The sequence below is a fragment of the Ranitomeya variabilis genome, chromosome 3, assembly GCF_051348905.1.
Source record: "Ranitomeya variabilis isolate aRanVar5 chromosome 3, aRanVar5.hap1, whole genome shotgun sequence".
NCBI lineage: Eukaryota > Metazoa > Chordata > Amphibia > Anura > Dendrobatidae > Ranitomeya > Ranitomeya variabilis.
This window is the reverse complement of record NC_135234.1, coordinates 499,143,754-499,168,735: the sequence shown is the minus strand read 5'-3', so window position 1 is coordinate 499,168,735 and position 24,982 is coordinate 499,143,754. Positions and strand designations below refer to the sequence as shown.

The 24,982-nt window shown below is 40.7% G+C and overlaps 1 protein-coding gene and 1 long non-coding RNA gene across 8 annotated transcripts in view; one reads left to right on the top strand and one right to left on the bottom strand.

Annotated features, from left to right (window-relative positions):
• Positions 1–24,982, top strand: part of MSI2 (musashi RNA binding protein 2) — an 894,813-nt gene that overhangs the window by 354,801 nt on the left and 515,030 nt on the right. The gene's annotated exons all lie outside the window — the stretch shown is intronic.
• LOC143818341 (uncharacterized) overlaps positions 10,500–24,982 on the bottom strand; it is a 39,029-nt gene continuing 24,546 nt past the window's right edge. Inside the window, exons 2-3 of the long non-coding RNA XR_013224478.1 lie at positions 12,466–12,516; positions 10,500–10,517 (exon numbers count right to left, since the gene is read on the bottom strand). This is a non-coding gene — a long non-coding RNA (uncharacterized LOC143818341). The remainder of the gene's footprint in view (positions 10,518–12,465; positions 12,517–24,982) is intronic.

Sequence of the window (24,982 nt, the reverse complement as noted above, 5' to 3'; positions counted from 1 at the left end):
TTCATTCGCACTGTATGGACTCACCCTGTTACAGAAATGTAATATTTTATCATGGACCAATGTATCAGGCTGTCGTCACACTAGCAGTATGTGGTCAGTATTTTACATCAGTATTTGTAAGCCAAAACCAGGAGTGGAACAATCAGAGGAAAAGTATAATAGAAACATATGCACCACTTCTGCATTTATCACCCACTCCTGGTTTTGGCTTACAGATACTGATGTAAAATACTGACCAAATACTGCTAGTGTGTCGGCAGCCTAATACTGATGGCGGGAATCATATATCATAAATAGTAAACATTTGGAACACTAGAAAATTTGGGAAGTTTTTTCATTATTTAGTCACTTATTCTCAACATGGGCGTACCAGGAGGAAGACGCTTCAGGACACATCAGCATTTTATCTCCTAAAACGTGTTTTTTTTGTTTGCTTTTGTCAGGTTTTTTTAGGGTTTTTCCCAGTGATTTCTGGGTTGTCTTTTGTACAGGCTTTTTCTGGTTGCTTCTTTTTTTAGCTATCCAAAAATGAGTATACAGCTAGTGGTTTCTAAAGCAAAAATTCTCAAATGCTCAAAAAGATGCTGGGTTTTCTTTTTTGCTTTCCTATTGATTTGTATTGTAGAGTATATAACATACACAGAGCGGAAGACCCCTGAAGAATGTTCAGCTCACTTCTTTTAGGCACTTGGCATTTAAAAAAAAAAAAACTTGAAATGGTTATAAGACCCTCAAAAACCTGAACGTATAAACAGCCAGTCATTTTTACAAGGAAATGCATATTTTCATTCTTTTTAGTGCTTTCAGGTGAGCTTTGGAGTGGTCCCACCTGAAAAAGCTTGTACCCCAACACATACTTCTCCGAATACTGCCCTGAGTTAGTACATTGTCCAGACATCATGTGTGATTCCGCTGAGAATTGTAATGTCCATTCACACACTGCAGCAGGGCGCTGTGCTTTCTAAGCCCCTGCTATCTACAGTCCCCTTTTTTCTATGGTTTTCCCCCAATGATACAAATGCATAACCAACGCGTTTGCATTTTTTTCTGTAGTGCTGCTTCTATTTCTACAAAAAGCTGTTCTGGAAATTGTGATGGGTTTCTAGTGTTCATGATCCAACCTGTGTCCTCTATAAGCATCATTTTGCTGAATTTGCGGATTCTGCCGGAGCCTTTTTGTAATATATGGTGGTAATGATTTTCTTCTTATTGTAAGTGTCCCACTTGGGGTCCGAATTTATACGTACTAATCGGTTTTCTATAAAGTCATTACGCATTAGTGAAGTTCATGTTTGAGCAATTGTTTGGCAAGGCATTATTAACCATTTCATGGGGTATTTCTGACGTCTACACACACTGGTACCATTGAATTCTCACTGACAAGATGCCGTTATGAAATTCTGTCTGGAAGAAATACCTTTCTAGAATATATTGCACCAATAACACTGTATTGTTGTGCAATGTGCTGCTCTGTAATACTGCACTAATTATACTTGTGGGAAAGCCAAGTGTCTGTTTCAAGCCTTATATAACCGATGTGCAATATTATGGGGGCATCTTCTTGTGTCTTGTTTTTGTTGGTTCAAGATGCTGTTCTTTCAGTAAACTGTCTCAAAACAATGTAATATTTCTGAAAACAGGCTAACTGGGAAATACCTCCCGAGTCAGGACTAAATCTTGTGACTCCATTTGCTCAGGTGAATTGTACAGGTCTAGTCAAGTACTGCAAAGGGAGGACTGTAAGTGCCCCCATGGGCATCACCGCATCGTTCTGTAAGCCAAGTCTCTGCCCTGCAGACATAACGAAAGCTGTACGTCTTATAGTGCTACAAAGCAAGTGACCTTTGTGGAAGTGCTGGAAGCTTGATATTGCAGATTTCCCTTGGAACAAACTGTTCGCCTTAAATTGACATATGAGATGTGACAAAGTAGTTTTTCATTTTTATCATGTATGTGGTTTGCATTTGACTTGCAAAATCCCAGCTATCCATAATTTGTATTGATATTCCCATTTTCTGTGATTAGCATTTTAATTTTGTCCTCTTTTAATTACCTTTTTTATTTACACATGTAAGGCATTTGCATGTTGTGGATATAAGAAGTATTAGTTAAAAATGAAATATACAGTATGTCTGGGATCTGAACTGTTTGTCTTTAAAGAGAATCTGACACCAGTAATGACAGAGACCCCAAATCAAGGGCTTACTTTGCAGTTGTGAAGACATAGAATGTAAATGTGTATGTAATATAGTGTGTGTTTATATACTATCGATTGCCATCTTCCTTGGTTCCCCGCTCCCCGCCGGTCCTCTTCTCACTAATATGACTGCAATTCCAACATGCCCGATCACACTGGGGTTTGTGTCAGCCAAAAATCGCTTTTAGGCAGAGTTCACACTACCACTTTTTCGGTCCGAGTGCTATTTATGAGAAAACTAACATCACACAGACAACGCTAGGACCAATGTTACTCAATTGACTTGTTCAGATGAGCGTTTTTTCTGCAAAGACTGAATCTGCGCCTGAAAAAATATCACCGCATGCGCTAGTTTCTTCCATAAATCTGGTTAGACTTACCTATTCATGTCCATGGATCAACCATAGAACATCCAATTTTTACTGATACAATGCTATCATTAACATAGGAAACTGTATTTGGTCTTGTAAATGGTTAATAACTCATGTAAAAAAACAGATGGCATACAGATTGCTGAAAATCGTCCGTTTCTTTCTGGATAAAACTCTTGACAATTTTTTTTCTAAGCTCATTTGAACTTGGCCTTACAGTGGAATAACACGGAGCCTCGTTCGGACATTATAGGCCTAAATTGTAAAATTGAATTCCAGCTCACGCACAAACCCCAGTGTGATCCGGCAAATCAGAATTTTAGTCACATGAATGCGAAAAGGACGAGAAACTGAGAAGACGCTGATTGGTAAAGTATATGAACACACATCACTACACTACACACACATTTAGGCCATGTTCACACTATCAGTATTTGGTCAGTATTTCATATCAGTATTTGTAAGCCAAAACCAGGAGTGGGTGATAAATGCAGAAGTGGTGACCTGTTTCTATTATATGTTTCCTCTGATTGTGTAAGGCAAAATCAGGAGTGGAACATACTGAGGTAAAATACTGACCAAATTATACATACTGAGGTAAAATACTGACCGAATTACACATACTGAGGTAAAATACTGACCGAATTACACATGCTGAGGTAAAATACTGACCAAGTATTCAACGTGTGAACACAGGTTTATGGAAGGCGTCCATTCATAAATGCCTTCACATCATGGGGAAAAACTTGAACACTTGGCTCTAGATGCAGAAGGCAAAGATTAATTGTAGGAAAACTACTTAATATCACAAAGCAAGGCTATGTTCACACCTCAGAAGTATCCTATGCTGAGCAGCCTGCTAGGCAGTTGCACATTTATTCCCGAAAATAGGACATAGATGCGCTTCCTAATGTATCCCTTTATGTCAGCGATGGTTACAAAGTCTAAAAAAATAAATGTTTGTACTCTGGTTCAATTCCTTGGCCATAGTGATAGCGCTGTTTTCTTGTATTGTGCATATATATCGGGGCAGCACGGTGGCTCAGTGGTTAGCACAGCAGCCTTGCAGCGCTGGAGTCCTGGGTTCAAACCCCACCAAGGACAACATCTGCAAAGAGTTTGTATGTTCTCCCCGTGTTTGCATGGGTTTCCTCCGGGTTCTCCGGTTTCCTCCCACATTCCAAAGACATACTGATAGGGAATTTAGATTGTGAGCCCCATCGGGGACAGTGATGATAATGTGTGCAAAACTGTAAAGCGCTGCGGAATATGTTAGCGCTATATAAAAATAAAGATGATTATTATATGTTCTATTCGAATTGATGGGACTTGTGCACAATGCTCTCTGGTTATAGATAGTTGCCTTAGTGCCTGTCCAACCCAGCACATGGTTGCAGCTCTCATGGCCAATATCCTATCAAGTGTGAGATTATGGCTGTGCAATCCTATAATGAGAGAGTATTCCAAAGAATCACTGTCCTTAAAGGGGTTATACAAGATTACTGTGGACTTAAGGGCTGACAGGCATATTGTGGCTAACTACCTGCCTGTTATGCCTGCCGGCATAGAGCAGTCACAGACCGCTCCTGCCAGCAATTCTGCACCTTATGGCTTCTTTTCTGCTCTCCTCGGTTGACTGCTGATGTCATGCTGACTGGTAGCCTGCTGCATAACTGTGGGAAGCCGGCTGTCCATCAGCATGACATCGGCAGTCATACCCCGTCGACAGAGCGAAAGAAGAGCTGCTGTGCTGACCTATGGCATTCTGTGATGTTACCATATAGAACAGGCATGTAGTTCTTAACTAATTAGCAACTACACGCCTGTTCGTTTTTTGGCTAGTAGTAAAATAATAATAGTCCTGGATAACCCCTTTAATGACTTAAACATACCATAATAATTAGTTAGAAGAAAAGTCTTAGCCATTGTCAGCTACTTGTGATGTTTGGAGAATGTCCATAGCATTGCATCCATGTCTAGTCCTCAGCGTGCTGCATGCTCACCATAGCAGAATAAAATAACATTTTCTTGTCTTTCCCTTCCTCCTTCTCATCCTCACTACACTGTGTGGAGGATCACAAAGCACAATTAGAATACAGTTACATATCCCCATATTTATTAAAGCTTGGATTAACATGACATAAAGTTTTGTCTGGGGAGTCTTTTTGCCATGGCTCAGGGAACATTTCTATGTGACAGTAATAGGCTAAAGTTAATATACTTGAATGATACCAGAATCTGTGTTATAATGCAGAACAAAAGGGGTTTATTTGAAGCTGAATGACAAAAGGTGGAATTATCACTGTGAACAATCCGCTGAGATCTGAGCTTAATTATGGGAGGCCGTGTTATTCCAGCATAATAAAGCCAGTCACTGGAGCAGAGTTAGACATAGCAAGGGCGGCCTGTCAATCACAGCCAAGTGATGCACAAACCTTCAGTGTACAGGCACAATATTAATATACAGAGGGAAGGTCAGCCCCAAATAGTGCTGGGAAGGGAACTCCCTGCTTATGAGAACCACTATGGTTATGGAAGTAGCTTTGTTTTTTTAATTATTTTTAATTTTGGATTACGCAGTATTTCATTTTTTCCCATGTAGAAATTAGACCCACATGCAAAGAAAATCACAGAAGGCACTTCATAGGGCAATTCTGTTTCCAATAATGAGTTTCTCATCTTAATGGGTTTTTGTCGGCGCACTACACCCACAGAAAGCCTTCAGGTAAGCAGACAGGGCCACCTCATTCCGAGTCCCCATAGGGATCCATGGTAAATTGTAGCAGAAGATCTAGAAAAGATTGTTGCGATCCCTGAAGATGGAACATAATTTGTGTATTTTCCTTGGCAAAGGAGACTTTTCTTCCCCGAAACACATTGTAATTTGAAGCTCCTGAATTAAATTAGGAAGCTGAATTATAGTTTTTGGATTCATCCATCTTTGGGGATTTTGTCCTGAGCAACCTCTTCTTTTCTATAGTTTTTGAAACAATGTAGAAATTAGTCTTTTCATGATATAACTTTTTTTTTTTTTTTTTTAAAACTTAATTTTATAAGTTTAAAGGGCCATCCAACCCCAGTTAAAAAGTAAAACAAACCTTGAAGAAAAAAAAAAATATATAAATCCCTGTAGGGGATGCCCAGGTTGTTAACCGTTTTTGTGTTTTCTATTTTGACAGTGAAGGAAAAGGTGCAGCCTTTGCAGCTTAGTTTATACCATGATGGGTGTTTGTCTGTGTTCACATAGGCACTGTTTTGTTTCCTTCAGTCGGTAAGGTTTAGTCTACTGCCATATTCTTGTAGTCCCCCCCCAAAATACTTGGAATGTGGCCTGGACACCTGATGGGCCCCACTGAGTCAGTTAAACTTGTCTCGATCCTTTGGGATCTTGATTGGCCTTAACATTGCTCTTCACTGCCTAGATAGATGTGTATTGTGTAAAATCACAACTTCACTTCTTTTTATTCAATGGGGGAAATTATTGAGTTTATATAATGCATTTGTTTTTACTTTGTTGTTAGTGCCGTTAAATATACATACCTGAACTGTATTTGCAAATTTATATTAAAACTATATATAGATTTGAAATGCCCATACTATTTTATTTTTCAGAAATTATTGGGTTCTCATAAATGTTTAACTAAAGTTAACAGTCTATGCAAGGGATGTTTGTAATACATGTTCATGTTCTGAAATTTTAGACAGATCTTTAGTGCCATTAGTATAAGAATTTCTCAATTTCATTTCATCCAGGATTTCCACTGATGGATAATCTATTTAGGATTTTGTCAAAATATTAATGATTTTCATGCCTTTTACCATGCTGTGGTTGGCATTTTTCCACATTTAGGTGGAAGATGGTAGGGTTGCAGTATAGATATATAACTTTGACATAACCTTAATAGAACATTCTTATGCATGAGCAGATGCATGGGTACATTTTTTGAAGGTTTCCACGTAGGCGAGAGTCTGATATGTTGGGGTAGAGAGTTCCAGAGTATGGGGGATGCACGGGAGAAATCTTGTATGCGATTGTGGGAAGAGGGGAATATAGAAGATCTTGTGAGGAACTGAGGTTGTGCGCAGGTAAGTACCGGGAGATGAGGTCACAGATGTATGGTGGAGACAGGCTGTAGATGGCTTTGTACGTAGGGTTTTTGCAGATTCTTGGTTAAGGAATGTATGGATCTGGGAAATATTTTTGAGTTGAAGTCGGCAGGAAGTGGAAAGTGCTTGGATATGTGGTTTGAAGGAGAGATCAGTGTCAAGGATTACACCGAGGCAGCGAGCTTGTGGGACTGCGGAGAGTGGACAGCCATTTAGTTTAATGGATAGGTCTGTTGGGGGAGTCAAGTGAGATGGGGGAACAGGTGATCAATTCTGTTTTGTTCATATTAAGTTTTAGAAATCTAGCGGAAAAGGATGAAATTGCAGACAGACATTATGGGATTCTGGTTAATAGGGTGGTGATATCTGTTCCAGAGATGTAGATCTGTGTGTCGTCAGCATAGAGATGATACTGAAAGCCGTGAGATTCTATGAGCTGTCCGAGGCCAAAGGTGTAAATGGAGAAGAGCAGGGGCCCTAGGACTGAACCTTGCGGGACTCCGACAGATAGGGGGCAAGGTGAGGAGGTGGTGTGTGAGTGGGAGACGCTGAATGTCCGGCCTGTTAGGTATGACGAGATCCAGGACAGGGCAAGTCTGTGATGCCAAGGGATGAGAGGGTCTGTAATAATAGGGAATAGTCCACTGTGTCAAAGGCAGAGGACAGGTCCAGGAGGAGGAGGACAGAGTAGTGTCGCTTGGCCTGGCGGTTAATAGGTCATTGGTGACCTTAGTTAGGGCAGTTTCAGTGGAGTTGTGTGACCGGAAGCCAGATTGTAAGCAGTCAAAGAGGGAGCAAGAAGTAAGGTGGGAGGACAGTTCAAGATGGACGTGTTGTTCCAGTAGTTTTGAGGCATAGGGGAGAAGTGATATAGGGCGATAGCTAGATACAGAGGATGGGTCATGAGAGGGCTTTTTGAGGATTGGTGTGATTGAGGCATGTTTAAAGCTGGAGGAGAAGACACCAGTTGTTAGTGATAGATTGAAGAGATGGGTTAGGGTTGGGATGAAGACTGTCGTGAGGTTTGGGATGAAGTGGGATGGGAGCAGGTCAAGTGCACAGGTGGTGAGATGCGATCTTGAGAGTAGAGTGGTCAATCTTCTGTAATGGTGGAAAATTTGGTTCGGAGGAGGAGGGCTGGGCAGTTAGGGCTCTGGGGGTTGTTGGCCAAAACTGTCTTTGATATCAATCTGCTTGAAAAATGAGGCAAAGTTTTCAGGTTGAGATGATTGGAGAGGGAGGGGGTGCTGGCGGACGGAGGAGAGAATTGAAGGTGTTGAATAACTGTTTATGGTTGTGAGACAGGGAGGATATGAGATGAATAGTAATTTTGTATTGCTGCAGCGAGTGTGGCCTTGAAAGTAGTGAGGGACTGTTTGAATGCGATGAAGTGCTCATTGGAGTGGGATCTTTTCCATCTCCGCTCAGCAACCTTGAAGCTCACCTCAGTTCTTTGGTCAGGCTGGTGTGCCAGGGCTGTCTGTTGATTTTGCGAGCTTTGGTATGTGTGAGAGGGGCAACCGATTCCATAGCTACAGCTATTGTGGTGTTATACAAGGCGGCATCTGCATTGTGTAGCGAACTTATGCCTCTAAGAGGGAGAAGGGATTCAGAGAGTGAGTGTAGATTGAGGTGTTTAAGATTTCTGCGTGGGTGTGCAAGTTTGTGGGGTAGGGATTGTGGGCAAGGAGTGGAGAGGGAAGAGAATGTGAGTAGGTTGTGGTCCGAAAGAGGGAGAAGCAAGTTAGAGAGGTTAGATATGGAGCAGAGGCGGGTGAAGATTAGGTCCAATGTGTGGCCATCTTTGTGAGTGGCTGCAGAAGAACATTGAGCGAGGCCGAAGGAGGAAGTGAGAGATAGAAGCTTAGTGGCAGCTGAGAGGGAAGTGTCAATGGGAATGTTGAAGTCACCCATGATGATAGTGGGTGGAAAGGAGATTAGTAGCCAGGTGGTAAAGTGGTCAAAGGTGATGGTGGCTGGCCCTATGGGGCGGTAAATGGCAGCCAGTTTTAGGCAGAATAGATGCGCACAGAGTGCACCTCAAAGGAATTGTAGGGTAACAGGGTGGCAGTGAGATTGGGGTGAAGGCACAGTTATCTGACAGGAGAAAACCAACTCCTCCACCATGCTTGCTGCTGGGGTGGGGAGTGTGAGAAAGGTGGAATCCACCATACGAGAGTGCAGCAGGACAAGCTGTGTCAGAGAGGGTGAGCCAGGTTTTGGTGATTTCAAGGAAGGAAAGTTTGAGTAATGAAAAGTTCATGGATGTGGGAAAGCTTGTTGCAGACAGAGCGAGCGTTCCATAGTGCTCCTGTTAGTGGGACTGGGGAAGGGGGGGGGGGCTGGGTGAATAGGGTTTAAGGTTAGAGAGGTTACGGAAAGTTGTGATAGAGTGAGGATGGGAGGTAGAAATGACTGTGGGAATGTGGTGAGGAGGACCAGGATTTGGAGCAATATCACCGGCAGTGAGGAGGAGCAGGGAAAGTATTATCAGGTGGGAGCAGGAGAGAGCATGAGGGGACAGTCTGTGTTTGGAGACAGAGGATTGTATGTTGAGGAACAGTTCAGAGGAGGAGGTGAGATGGATGGGGAGGATTGAAGAAAAGATGACCAGTTCCTTACTAGGTGTAGAGATTAATGGGGTTAGTAGAAAGTGAAGGATTATAGGGGTGAGTGTGAAAACAAACAGAAACATTGTTTACAGAGACTGTATCCAGTTACCATCAGTTCCATCTGGTTCAATTCTGGAATTAATTGTGAGCATTACACTTCTATGATACACTTATGTGATACATTGGGCAGACTGACGTCTTGGCATACTTATGCAATACAATATATGTGCAACAAAGTGAATTGGGGTGTGAAGCCGAGGGGAGTGGTCTGTGCTCCTCTTGGTCACATAATTAAGAGAGCCAGATGTATATGATCAAGGCAGAATAAACATGGTCATAAATAACATTGGGGATATTGCAGGGTTCAGTTGAAAAGCATACCAAGTTTTGTTACAGGCTGAGATAGGAAAGTTCAGTTTGGAAAAGCTGGATGACATACCTGCATGGATAATAGATAAATATACATGCTGATTAGAGTGTGATGATGTCAGATGGCAGGGTACAATCTCTATACATCATTCTGGAATTAATTCTGAGCATTACACTTCTATGATACACTTATGTGATACACTGGGCAGACTGACCCAGATAAAAGGTAAGTGGACTGAATCCTCTACTTGGTTAGCTTCATACTTCTATTATACACTTGGTCTGAAACACAATAAATGTAATGCTTTGTGGAAAAGAGGCACATGCACACATTTCGCTTTGAAACAAGGTTCCTACATCCTGTTCTACATAGGAGGCCATAGGGATCTCTTAAGCACGTCAGGGGTCAAAATGTCTGTTATGTGTTTTATGGCTCTACCGCAGCAAAGTGCTGCAGAGTTTCATCAATGACAGGAATACGTGCCATAAAACCGAAACAGCAATAGTATGGTCTTAATAAGCATTAGATCAGATGGCTTGTAACATTTGGCACTTCTAAGAGTCTCAAAAAGCTTTAGAAACATTTACTTGCAGTGGGGGCCAGATAGAAATGATTGAAATATCTTTAGAAATGGTTACAATGTTTAATCACTTTTTTTTTTTTTTAATTGTGTAATCACTTTGCTAAATCTTAATATAATTTCATAGAATGTTAAATTTGGAAGGGAACTCCAAAGTCATCGTGTCCAACTAAACCATCTCCGACAGATCTGTCCAGCCTCTGTTTAGTACTTCTTGAGATACAGTGCAACTTTTTGTGCTTCATCGTGTGATGGGGGTGCTCTTTAGACCACTTTGCCCCTGAAAAAATATATGTATATATTATGCCCTACTTCATCCTGTAAAAATCACATTTTAAAAAACATGATGTGCCCCATTATATTCAGTTGGACACTGTGTATGTTTGTGACCGATCCATTTCCTGCATGAATTCTTTTTCTGTTTCTGTACCAGATAGGAAAAACAAAATTCCTTAGTTCAATCCTGTGATCTTTTCTGAGTTTCAGAACAATTTTAAATATATTATTTTGCATATTGGAGGATTAAAGAAACCACCACTAGTTCCACTGTAGCCTTTAGCAAGTTCTTTGGCCTAATGCAAACAGTAGAGCCGTATACAGGAGGCTGTATGGCAGGGAAGTACCTTGTGGCTCCATACACTGCTTAGTTGGGCGCTATGGACTGCAGCTGTTCTGTGAAGGCAGTTTTCCTAGAGTATAGCTTCATAGTATAATTCGGATCATGGCACAACATGACAGAGACCAACTCTATATAACTACAATTTCATACTGATACCCAAGGCATCTCTTAAAGGTTTTGTATTCTGATTTCCTGCATAACCGCATTAATACATGATATGATATACAACTCTGGCAAAAATTAAGAGACCACTGCAAAATGTTCAGTTTGTCTGATTTTTCTCTTTATATGTATATTTTTGAGTAAAATGTAAATTGTCAGAAGTTTATAGACAAAAAGAACAATGTGTCTCTGAATTTCCTAGTAATAAATTTTGTAAATTTTTTTCTCACAAAGAAAAATGGTCAAAATTAAAACTCTGCTTTCAGACCTCAAATAATGCAAAGAAAACAAGTTCCTAATCATTTAGAAACAACAATACTAATGTTTTAACTCAGGAAGAGTTCAGAAATCAATATTTTGTGGAATAACCATGATTTTTATTCACAGCTTTCATGCGTCTTGGCATGCTTTCCACCAGTCTTTCACACTGCTTCTTGTGCAAAAATGTAAGCAGTTCTTTGTTTGATGGCTTGTGACTATCCATCATCCTCTTGATTACATTCCAGAGGTTTTCAATGGGGTTCAGGTCTGGAGATTGGGCTGGCCATGACAGGGTTTTGATGTGGTGGTCTCTTCATTTTTGCCAGAGCTGTATGTACACTGTGGGAGAAACCTTTACATATTACTCATGTCAGCCAAACCCACCGATATTGATGGATTCAGCCGACAGTCAAAAGTGTATGCAGGTGGTCGGGAGAGATGTCCTGGGTATAAACTGCTGTCCGACAAGTGACGAACTCTGGATCGCTTGGCCGGACAAATACTCGTATGTATGGGAGAGATGGCTGTCTGCATTGTTTCATGGACAGCCATCTAATGTTTATGGCTGGCTTTAGTGTACTGTTATGTAAGGGAAAAGTCATCCATTAATTTACTAATCATTGTCTCAAGTCTGAGTGGGAGCATTATAGCATTATTATTATGGACATTTAATGATGATATTGTTTGATATGTACTTATCCAACTAGTGTTTTTTTTTTTTTTTTACTCATTGCTTGACTATATGAATTTATAGTTAGATTTGGCAATATTATTTGTGCTCTGCATACTTATGAGCATGGGTGTTATTTATCCTCTGGTTTCTGCGCTGATCTTTAAGCCTTGGCCCCTTCCTTCATTATTTAGCAAACTTGTGCCTTTGACTTATCATTGAATACTGTACATCATTGTGACCCATTCCATACAACAAAGTGTTAATATTATAAGGCAGCTACAGATATAGAGCTTCAATCCTCCCTCTATCCAGGATGCACTATATTAAATGGACATTGACACAGATGATGACAGTGCAGCCATAATGCAGTCCGGTGCTAGACTGGATATGAAAGATAAGTGGCTGTCGCGGTAGTCTTCAGTGCCCGTCACGCCTGGCTTCCTCATAGTCAGGGTAGGATGCAGTTATCCATTCTCGTCAGGAAAATGATACTGTGGGTTTTATTTTCATTACCTGGAGGTCAGGAATCACTTTCATAGTAGGTTAACAGTTTCTGATTTACTTCTGTAAAAAGAAAAATGAAGCTATATTTTTGTTAAAAATATCAGGCTTCTTTTTTTTTTTTTTAAAATAAAGTAAGATGAATTCTGCTATATTTAATTACATTATTGTTATGTAAACTTTTAGAAATCATTGGTGATCAATATTCTGGGATGAAAATCTGATAATTTTTACTTCAATATTCTTGCTGATCTATTTAACCTTTCAATGTCTACTGAGTGACATGATGATAAAGAAAAAAGCATTGCATGTTGAGACCTTATCAAAACTGTCTCAGAAAACAATTGACCTTGGTAACCTGTCACAGCTCAGCCTTTATTTCTTAGACTGGAAAGCAGTGCACTGAATTAAAGGGGTATTCCAGCCTAAGGCGAAGTTCACATGCTCAGTAATCATCCGTTGAAACAGATCTAGCAGCAATCAGTTGACAAAAATTTGTGCAGACATAACTTTTTTATATTAATTTCAACTGCATCCATTTTTTTAACGTTGAAGTCTACAAAAACGGATCTATTAAATTGCCCTTAGTTGTTCTCCCACTTGAAAAGGATCCATTTTTTTGTTCAATGTTTAAAAAAAAAAAAAAAAAAACTGATCTAGTTGAAATCCTTTTTTTTTTTTTTTCTTCAGGCCTGGAAAAAAATTGTCTGCTCCTCTTTTTTTTGTCAACGGATTACTGCTGGATCCGTTCAAACGGATGACTGCTAGACGTGTGAACTTAGCCTTAACAAATGATCCTCCTTATAGGTTATAATTGGTAGACTATTGTGTGTCCCTTGGCTGGGGACCCCAACAATCGTCGGAATGGGGCAATTCCTGTTCTTCCCTTACCGCAGGACTATAGTCAATGGATTTGTATAGTGTGATGATGGTTCACACACGCTCCCTGCCACTCTACCAAGTCTTTGACAGTGACAAAGTATAGCACACAGCTCTCAACGCCTTCGGGGTATCTTTAGTGTCATAGATAGATGATACCCGGAGAACTGTATCACTTAAAGTCTTTTGGGCTGCCATATTGTGGCCAGAGCATAGCCAGCGGAATACTAAGGATAGAATGCACATCCCTGATCATCCCTCACTAACCCACAGCTCATTCACACACACCTATATTACTGGACTAGGTTCTGGTTGGAAGACACTGTTGCGTTTATAAAACTAGTCTAAAATTTTAAGGGTTATTCAGGGAAATCAAACCTATCACTTCTATTATTTTCTAACCCTCCCCCCAATGTTCCGATATTGGAGACCATGGCTGAGGATTTGCCTTGATTGGCTTTTTACCATGTGTATAATATGATGAGGAGCAATATACAGTTCCTTGCGAAAGTATTCAGCCCCCTGGAACTTTTCAACCTTTTCCCACATATGCTTCAAACATAAAGATACCAAATGTAAATTTTTGGTGAAGAATCAACAACAAGTGGAACACAATTGTGAAGTTGAACAAAATGTATTGGTCATTTTACATTTTTGTGGAAATTCAAAAACTGAAAAGTGGGGAGTGCAATATTATTCGGCCCCTTTACTTTCAGTGCAGTAAACTCACTCCAGAAGTTCATTGTGGATCTCTGAATGATCCAATGTTGTCCTAAATGCCTAATGATGATAAATATAATCCACCTGTGTGTAATCAAGTCTCTGTATAAATGCACCTGCTCTGTGATAGTCTCAGGGTTCTGTTTGAAGCACAGAGAGCATCATGAAGACCAAGGAACACAACAGGCAGGTTCGTGATACTGTTGTGGAGAAGTTTAAAGCTGGATTTGGATACAAAATGATTTCCAAAACTTTAAACATCCCAAGGAGCACTGTGCAAGCGATCATATTGAAATGGAAGGAGTATCATACCACTGCAAATCTACCAAGACCCGGCCGTCCCTCTAAACTTTCATCTCAAACAAGGAGAAGACTGATCAGAGATGCAGCCAAAGAGGCTCATGATCACTCAGGATGAACTGCAGAGATCTACAGCTGAGGTGGGACAGTCTGTCCATAGGACAACAATTAGTCATACACTGCACAAATTTTAGACTAGTTTTATAAACACAACAGTGTCTTCCAACCAGGACCTAGGCCAGTAATATAGGAGTGTGTGTGAATGAGCTGTGGGCTAGTGAGGGGTGATCAAGGATGTGCATTGTATCCTTAGTATTCCGCTGGCTATGCTCTGACCACAATATGGCAGCCCGAAAGACTTAAAAAGTGATTCAAGTAAAGCTACAATTATATGGAACAGAACATAAGAGGAAAAGCTTAACAGAAATTCTGGGGCTCTAGCTGACAGTCTATAATCAAGTGTCAGTGTTGCAGTATTAAAGGTAGCCATGTGTTAAAAAAAGGTTCTCCCTCTGCAAATGTACCTCTCATATGCAGGCTCATATGCATTGCCCCACTTATGGAAGAGTGGCAAGAAGAAAGATATTTCTCAAAGATATCTATAAAAAGTGTTGTTTAAAGTTTGCAACAAGCCACCTGGGTGACGCACCAAACATGTGGAAGAAGGTGCTCTGGTCAGATGAAACCAAAATCGAACTTTTTGGCAACAATGCCAAACGATATGTTTGGTGTAAAGGCAACACAGCTCATCACTTTGAACACATCATCCCCACTGTCAAACATGGTGGTGGCAGCTTCATGGTTTGGGCCTGCTTTTCTTCAGCATGGAAAGGGACGATGGTTAAAATTGATGGGAAGATGGATGGAGCCAAATACAGGACCATTCTTGAAGAAAACCTGTTGGAGTCTGCAAAAGACCTGAGACTGAGACGGAGATTTGTCTTCCAGCAAGACAATGATCCCAAACATAAAGCAAAATCTACAATGGAATGGTTCACAAATAAACATATCCAGATGTTAGAATGGCCAATCAAATCCAGTCCTCAATCCAATCGAGAATCGGTGGAAAGAGCTGAAAACTGCTGTTCACAAACGATTTCCATCAAACGTCACTGAGCTCGAGCTGTTTGCCAAGGAAGAATGGGCAAGAATTTCAGTCTCTCGATGTACAAAACTGATGAGACATACCCCAAGCGACTTGCAGCAGTAATCACAGCAAAAGTTGGCGCAACAAAGTATTAAGTTAAAGGGGCCGAATAATGTTGCATGCCGCACTTTTCAGTTTTTGAATTTCCACAACAATTTTAAATAACCAATAAATTTTGTTCAACTTCACAATTGTGTTCCACTTGTTGTTGATTCTTCACCAAAAATTTACATTTGGTATCGGTTTGAAGCTTGATATGTGGGAAAAGGTTGAAAAGTTCCAGGGGGCTGAATACTTTCACAAGGCACTGTATGTGCCTGCATATGAGAGGTATATTTGCAGAGGGAGAACCTTTTTTTAACACATGGCTACCTTTAATACTGCAACACTGACACTTGGTTATAGATTGTCAGCTAGAGCCCCAGAATTTCTGTTAAGCTTTTCCTCTTATGTTCTGTTCCATATAATGGTGGTTTTACTAGGTTTTTGTGTCTCTTGTTTCTTGAGTCTGTTTCCTTTTGAAGCTCTCATACATGGTTCAGTAACCCATGCACCCAAGGGAAATATTTTATTGCTGATTTATAGGCTAAAGTTGTGCTTGTAGCTCTACGGACAATGATTTGGTTAATCTCTGGTTAGCTTGCAGTGTACATCCTCAGCGTATGTCCCGGATTATAGAATCCACAGGTGCATTGCTTCAAGTTCAAACACAATTCACTTACAAAAGCCATAAAAGACAAACAGCCCTGGCTTCTTTGATATGGTAATATTGAGTGATAAATAGTAAAATATTTCCATACCCGGTGCCGCCAGATGCATCTGTAGACTGATGGCTTGTATGAGATTTTCATTGAGGTAGATTGTCACCTGTTACGTGACACTGGCTTGCAAACAAACCATTGTTAATACTGATTCTGGCTAAAATAAGCTTCCATCTTATCCCTCATCTTTTTTTTTTTATTATATGAGAACTTGGCCCATGTATGGGGCAGAAACTTTTCCTTACAGCAAATGTACAAACAAAGAATACACTGCAGGGACAGTCATTCCCCCAGTGAATAATGCCCCATGCAAATCCTGTTGCTTGTATCTTGCCTGACATGGGATGTTTAGGATGGCCAACATGCCCACATTTACAAGTTTTTCTCTTTTTGTTGGTTTATTTTGGTGGGGTGGATACACGACCACCTTTGTCACACGTGCCTCACAACAGGGCCGCCACCAACCATCAACCTCCAATCATGCAGCAAAAGCTATCTTAGACAATGAGTGCTAGCCAGGGCCCAGAATCTGTAGGAAAAGGGTGTGGCTAACAGTGCACAGCTGAGAGCCTTAATGCAGGAAATCTAGGAGCTCTGAACTCAGCAGATTAATCACTACACTGCAAATTGAAACCTGCACCATTTAATATGAAGGTTAAGTGCTTCTAATCAGTGCAGGAGTAGGAGAAATCAGACACTGCGGTCTTTGGGCTCCTCTCTGTGGCCTTAAACCTGTGACATTTACATTCCTTTTCACCCCTTGGTTATCTGATGGACTGATTTATTCCTCCTGGCTAATTGCAGTTATTGCTAACAACTCTTTAGTTCTTAAATGTTCTCCTAACATCTCACATTCATGATGTCACTTGACGTTTATTGTATTTTGAGGCATATTTTACTGTACTGTACTAAATAAAACAATGAATGCAATGTGAAAAAAATTATATTTGTTAACATTTTATATAGGTATATAATAACTAGATGAAGGATGGCGGAGAATGGTATGGCAGTATAATCTTCTGCTTGTGCTGCTGTTTTCTTCGATAGTTGGCACTACTGTGCCCCCTCGTACAAGTAATAATGTGTGTATGACCACCCCCCAAAATGGAGTCATACTTCCGTAAATGCCATGCCAACAACTTTGTTGTACAAGAATTAAAAAGTAATCAAACTCAAAACTAGAATTGTTATTTTTGGGAAATGACCCACTCTCCGTCTTGGTCCAGAAGTGTGCTGCACACTAGTCAGGAATCACATAGCCCAGATTTCTAGCAGTGCTATAGACCTTGAATAGAGTGACAGAGCATGCTCTACACAGCTTCATTCAAATTCCTCCTAGCTGTAGCTAGCATCGTACAGAAAATGGTGGTCAGTTGCCCTGTCTTCTGACAATTGATCATGAAAGACCTCTAGAGATCTAGTGTTTATAATGTTCTGTGATGTACAATTGATTTCTTTGGTAGTTCTATTCTTTAGTAATATTGAAGCGATCAAAGTCAGGAATCCATTGAGGGCCAAACTGCACTTTTTTCTCATATAAGCACCTTCAGTTATTGAAGATATCCCCATGATGGTGGAAGCGTCTCGTGCTAGACATCAATTAAAAAAAAGAAAAGGTATAGAATGATGTTTGTGTGTGGAGTGGGAAGTGGGAGCGGTATTGTGATGCACAGAACAGCCTTCATTGTCCAGCTCCCAGTTAAAACCCCAATGACCAGTTGCTTCTATTTTTCTGGCGGCCCCAACACAACTCAATTACCAGCAGGAAAACGTAACAAAAGAAATGATTGGATCTGGCAGGAAATAAACTCAAAAGTCTTTCATTACAGTAGACAGGGAGGAAAGCGAAGCTGGGTTTATTTTTGCTTTCTCTCCTTTGCTAATAAATGACTGTCTCACATGTTGCCGCTGAGGCTGTTGCCTTGGTCTGACTGTCAATTGTTTCCTTTTTCCGTGGGCAATAGAAGAACTCTTCATGCTGTGGGACTCAGGTAATGCAATCCATGCCTTATCTTCACACGTATTCAGCAGGTATTTACAGGGGGACGGTTGAACTCGGCAGCTCCCCTTCATCCTCAAAGGAAACTTCAGTGATACCAGGGACTCTGCTTTCACCTGTGCGTGGTCTTCCAGCTGTCTCAGAAAAGTCATTGTGCTGAAGTGCAGTCATGGTTCAGGGAACCAAACCAGGCAGTAAAGGTTTCTGGACATCTAACAAAGGCTCTTCTGTCTCTAGAGCAGAATACTTTTTGCAACAATGAGTAAGATACTATCTGTGAGTGGGGCTGGAGTGGCCACGTATATTTATGGCGGGGTGCCTCCAGTACAACCCAGTAGTCGACAGGGAATACAAACACAAGACCTTTTCATTTCTTACTCTTTTTTACTAGCGTGTAGTAAGCAGAAATCCTAATTTTCTACGTGTATTGTGATTCATGTATCAAGGTAGTTGGGGATCCAGCACATGTGAATGGATGAAAAGAATGTTTATTCAAAAATTGTTGAAAAAACAAAACAAAACAAAAAAACCCTCTTTATCCGTGTATATTCTATAAAAGGCAAAAGGTCTATAAGACATGGGAATTATTACACATTTCAAACCTATGAACTCCCTGGTTCTTAGTCATAACTGTGTATCATAGAGTTGTTCTCCTAGCATATACAGTATATATTCTTTGGATCCTTCCATACTCCATGGCAGTGTTCCCCAACTTCGGTCCTCAAGAGCAACCAACAGGTCACGTTTTCAGGATTTACTTAGTATTGCCCAGCTGTCCAATGCATCACCTGGACATGGACAAGCAATAATTCCAGTCACTGCAATACTGAGGAAATCCTGAAAACATGACCTGTTGGTGGTTCTTGAGGACTGGAGTTAGGAAACACTTCTCTATGGTACTTTTGTGGGTTACGATTTGGCTAAGAAACCAAATTTTGCCGATTTTTAATGGGCCATGTCATGCTAAAGGGGTTGTTCAGCCACTAAATGAAAAAAAATAAAGATAGAGAATGTGTAAGGTAGAGCAGTAGTTAAAATAAAAAATAACTTTTAATTCAATCCATTCAAAAAGCCCTCAGGCTCAAAAAACACACAAATAAATATCAAGAAAACATAACCCACAATGTGCAAATACTGCAAAAAACCTCCAACGAGCGCTGCAAAAACTCTGGAATGGTGAACAACCAAACACCTTTCCCCATGGAAGCTCAAACCATGAAAGACAATATCTTCAGGCATTTTTCTACTTTCCACAGCCTGCGTTCACCATGAGCTTTACAAGCAGGCCCGAAAAGTAACCATTAGCGATTAATACTTAAAAAAGGAACGATCTCACCCAAGATGTGCGTTCTTTGCTTCACAGCATGTAGTGGGATGCCGATGCCCGTATATATGAGGAGGCCCTCTACGTGCCCACTCAAAGCCTCATTCCTCTGGGTTTCATCCCGACAGCAATCATAGCCTCCCTTATTATGAATTCTCCCGACGCGTTTCCTGTGGCCCGATCATCAGGGGAGAGGCCACTTCATAAAATAAGGTATGTGCCGTCCATCCAGCGACACTCAGGAGGGAATATCAGCCCGCGCCCGACCCCATACCTTTTAAATAGGGCGCCACATGCATGAAAACGCCGTGCGTCGGGAGAATTCATAATAATGGAGGCTATGATTGCTGTCGGGATGAAACCCGGAGGAATGAGGCTTTGAATGGGCACGTAGAGGGCCTCCTCATATATACGGGCATCGGCATCCCACTACATGCTGTGAAGCAAAGAACGCACATCTTGGGTGAGATCGTTCCTTTTTTAAGTATTAATCGCTAATGGTTACTTTTCGGGTCTGCTTGTAAAGCTCATGGTGAACGCAGGCTGTGGAAAGTAGAAAAATACCTGAAGATATTGTCTTTCATGGTTTGAGCTTCCATGGGGAAAGGTGTTTGGTTGTTCACCATTCCAGAGTTTTTGCAGCGCTCGTTGGAGCTTTTTTGCAGTATTTGCACATTGTGGGTTATGTTTTCTTGATATTTATTTGTGTGTTTTTTGAGCCTGAGGGCTTTTTTAATGGATTGAATTAAAAGTTATTTTTTATTTTAACTACTGCTCTACCTTGCTATTACACTTGTATAACAGATTGGTGGTACCAGATTATTAGGTCTAGAAAGATAGAGAATGCTATACAATAAATATTACTTGCCGTATCAATCCCCCATCATGCCCATTTTAGTACTGTCAAGGTTTTCTGCTGGTCCCTTCATATCCTATTCAATCTAGACTGACATGCAACTGCTGCGACCAATCCCCAATTCATCACTTACGTGGCCAGTAATTTGCTGCAGCAGTCACATGCTGTCCAGACCAAATGGGTTGTACAAAAACCAATGGGATAGATGGGGAATTGTTCACTTTGACAGTTCCCCAATGTTTAACCCCTTTCCGTCAAGTGCCGTGATAATACACACGTCTGATTATGGCGCTGAGCCCGCACCTTTCCGGCACATTACAGCTGATCAGCTGAGCATTTCAGCTACACATAAGCGATCTGATCATCGCCTGTGTGTAGCAGTGGCGATCAAAGTACTGCAGCTTCTAGTCTCCCATGGAGACTATTGAAGCATGCAAAAAGTTATTAAAAAAAAAAAAAGTTTTAAAAATGTTAAAAAAAATATAAAAGTTAAAATCACCCCCCCTTTCGCCCCATTCAAAATAAAACAAAAAATTTAAATGTGCACATATTTGGTATTGCCACGTTCAGAATCACCTGATCTAGCAATATAAAAAAATAACTAAATTTACTTGATCGCTAAATGGTGGAATGAGGAAAAAAATTCAAAAAGTAAGCTTTTTTGGTCACCCCTATATTGCAGTAAAACACAATAACAGGCGATCAAAACACTGTATCTGCACCAAAGTTGTATCAATGAAAACGTCAGCTCGGCCCACGAAAAATAAGCCCACACCCAGCCCCGGATCACGAAAAATTGAGGCGCTACAGGTGTCAGAAAATGGCGCTGTGTGTATATGTATATATGTGTGTATATGTGTGTATGTGTGTGTATGTATATATATATATATATATATATATATATATATATATATATATATATATATATATATAATTATAATTTTTAGTAAGCAATTTTATTTATTTTTTTTTTCACCACTTAAATAAAAAAGAACCTAGACTTGTTTGGTATCTGTGTAATGACCTGGTGAATCATAATGGCAGGCGGTCAGTTTTAACGTTTAGTGAACATGCTAAAAAAAAACAAACTGGAATTGCACTTTTTTTGCAATTTCACCGCACTTGGAATTTTTTTCCCGTTTTCCAGTACATGTTAAAACCAATGGTGTCGTTCAAAAGTGCAACTCGTCCCACAAAAAAACAAGCCCTCACATGACCATATTGACTGAAAAATAAGAAAGTTATGGCTCTGAGGAAAAAGGGGAGAGAAAAATGGCCCTGGTGTTAAGGATCTTGTTGGATTTTTTTCATAAGCTGCAGCCTACTGGATAAATGTGATCTTGGACACTGCTGTATCATGATACCATTGCTTCAAGAGCATGGACGCTTCTCCTTTGCTTACTCCTCATGTATAAAATGATTTTATTATATACTAAAGCACTCCTCTTCTCTCTGACAAAATGTGTGTACAGTGTGGTGCAGATGATCCGATCAATGATGTGTTATTTCCACATTTTAGACCTTTGCAATAATTACCGCTCTAGACTACTTCTGTTTCCTTGAATGCAAGTCTCTGTTTAACATCTACAATGGCTTTTTATAAAGTGAAGTACAAAAAGATCAGCGGAATGCACATCTTTGTGGAGGGTAAACCTGTGTATAATAGAAATGACCTTGCTCTAGTTGTGTCATTTCACAGCTGAAGAAGTAGCAGCTTTCTTGATACTGAATGGTTTAAAGATATATCTTAAGATCAGAATGTAGGTTTAATATCTTTCTAGTTTCTTGTCCAAAGCTGAAATTCTTTTTTTTTTTTTTTTAATACATGAATACTTGATTTCCACAGTAAACTGGTATGATTGTATAATGTACAACAAAACGCCTCTGTAAAAGGCAGCTACTAAAAAGGGTAGGTTTATGTCACGTGGGGTGAGATGTTGAGCAATGGGAGTGAGTTTTGAGTTTTGCACAGAAAGTGTTATTTCTCTAAATTGGGTTTGATTTAAAAAGAACCTGACGGCTGATAGTCTACTCAACCCATGGGCAGCGTGTATCAGGCACTGGCTGTATGATCTCAGCATCTTTCCGTCTGCTGTCCTGGATTGACAGGTCTCTGCCTACGTGTGTGAATAGAGAGAGAACTGTCACTCCAGGGCAGCAGGTGGGAGAAGCCGCTTTTAAATTGTGTTTTTGTGAAACGCCGCATAGTTTTGAGAGTTAATGGCTAAGATCATGCAGCAATGGTCTGAATACTGCTGCCAGTGGATCAGGCAGCATGTATCAACTGTCAGGCTCCCTTTAAAATGGAGCGATCATCAGGAATGACATATTGTTTAAATCAGGTTTGTGTGTTACATGTTTTTTTTTATTAAAGCATTTTTTAGATTACGATCGTTATTTTAAAAAAAATAAAAACATAATAATAATAAATCCCTAAACGAGCTAAAATTTAAAAAAACAAAGTTAGTGTTCTTGCAATTTACACACTGGCACTGGGACTTTTTACACTCATTTTTCAAGTCCTTTCAAGCAGACTTTCAGTATGCTTTTTATTAGCAGGTGGTAGGTGGCTTCTGGACAGGTCGTGGATGGGAGATATGTGCCTCCGAGATGCCAAGTCTCGGTGATGTAGGACCCAGTGAAGCAGGCTCCAGGACACTTACTGCTGAGAGGCGTTTATATAAACCTGGGTTATGGGTCCAGGTTTTACTGAAAGAGCTGGGTGGCATCGGCTGGTCCTGTACCTCCAGTCCAGCTCTTGGATGGTCTGATTTAAGGCAGCTGGGGCTAGTGAGGAGGCCTTGCATGTGCTGCTCAGACCTTGCTGGAGTCTAAATGTGATCTTTTCCTCTCAAATGGCTGAGCCCATGTGTTATATGGACTTGATATTTTTCAATTTTGTTCTGTGATACCATTGTTTACCTGATAGAGGCAGCTATATTTTGTATGCCTGATGGTTTATGAACTTCTCTTAATACCCCCCCTGTTTGTTTTGAACCAACAAACTAATTCCTGTGTGTGAAGCAGCGTCTACTGCAGATCCGATCCCTCACGCAGGTAACACCTCTATACACAGCTGATAACTCAGGATCCACCATACACTATAAGCAATGTCTCCCATCAGATCCTTTTCCCCCTCCATTCACAATTATCTTTGCACACACTCATTAGATACTTCATTACAAAAGAGAGGGTTATGTTCTGAATATTGTGGCTATGGTACATATGTTGTTTCTTGAAACAACTGGAAGATAGTCTAAAAAAGCCCTTGTAGTCAGTATGAAAATTGCCTGATTTGCTGTTTTTATTTTTAATACAGATTTGTGTGTGATATATAAAAATATTGCCAAATATGTTAAAGTTTTTTTTTTTTAACATACAAACCTGATTTTAAGCCCCTTTGTGATATGCACCGTACATGTACGGCACATGTTGGGTCCACCCCTTTGATGTGGGCTCCGGCACTGAGCCCACATCTTTTCCCGCACTTGTCAGCTGATTTCAACAGCTGACATGTGCCTTTTAACAGTTGCGGATGGAATTGTCATCCACCCGCTTCTGTTAACATGTTAAATGCTGCTGTAAATCTCTGACAGTAGCATTTAACATGATTGCGCTGGAAGCGCGTCACTAATCCAGCCCATGTCATATTACTGTGGGTTGCAGATGGGTTTGCATAACAACCCGGGGTCTGCAGCAAACCCTTGTGGGTGTCATAGGCAGATAGCTATGAGTGCCGCCCAGTGGTCCTCACTTCATAGTAAGTGAGCATTTCTACACTCAGCCCTGCTGGTTCCTGCTAGTTGTAAATGAAAACACACTATGTTGGAGTAACACCAAATTCAGAAAATTCTGTATATCACAATCCGAGTACTGACCAGGATGCACCTACTGACCAGGGGTTTGATGGTTTGAGTCTTTCTGCTCAAGTCAGGAGACTCATGGCCAATCCATGCATCATGGACTGGAATACACAGACATCTACATTAAGCCTTCAAGTGCTGCATGTGCCAATCATGTCCTGTCCTAAAATTGTGTAAAATTATCTCAAAGTTGTTAGCATTAAATGAAAAAAAAAAAATCATGCATCAATTGAAGTAATTAATTTCCACCCTAATACTTTACTTGTAGTAATGTTATGACCGGCCTTTTGCTACCATGCTGATGGTCTGGATAAGGCTAGTTTCACACTAGCGTTTGTAGGAGCTGCGGACTTCCTCCGTGAAGCCCCGCCCTCGGCCGCACCTCCACCACTAGTTCCGCCTACTTCTGCATGCGGCCTGCGTACCTATCTTTAACATTAGGTACGCAGGTCGTGCGGCTGTATGCGGATGTTTCCGCATGCATCGTTTTGACGATGCAGAAAAAAAAATTGCTACAAGCTGCGTTCTACGCTGGTCGCTGCATCGTCAAAACGACGCATGTGGAAGCATACAGCGGCACGACATGCGTACCTAATGTTAAAGATAGATACGCAGGCCGCATGCCGGCCGCATGCAGGAGTAGGCGGAGCTAGAGGCGGAGGTGCGGCCGAGGGCGGGGC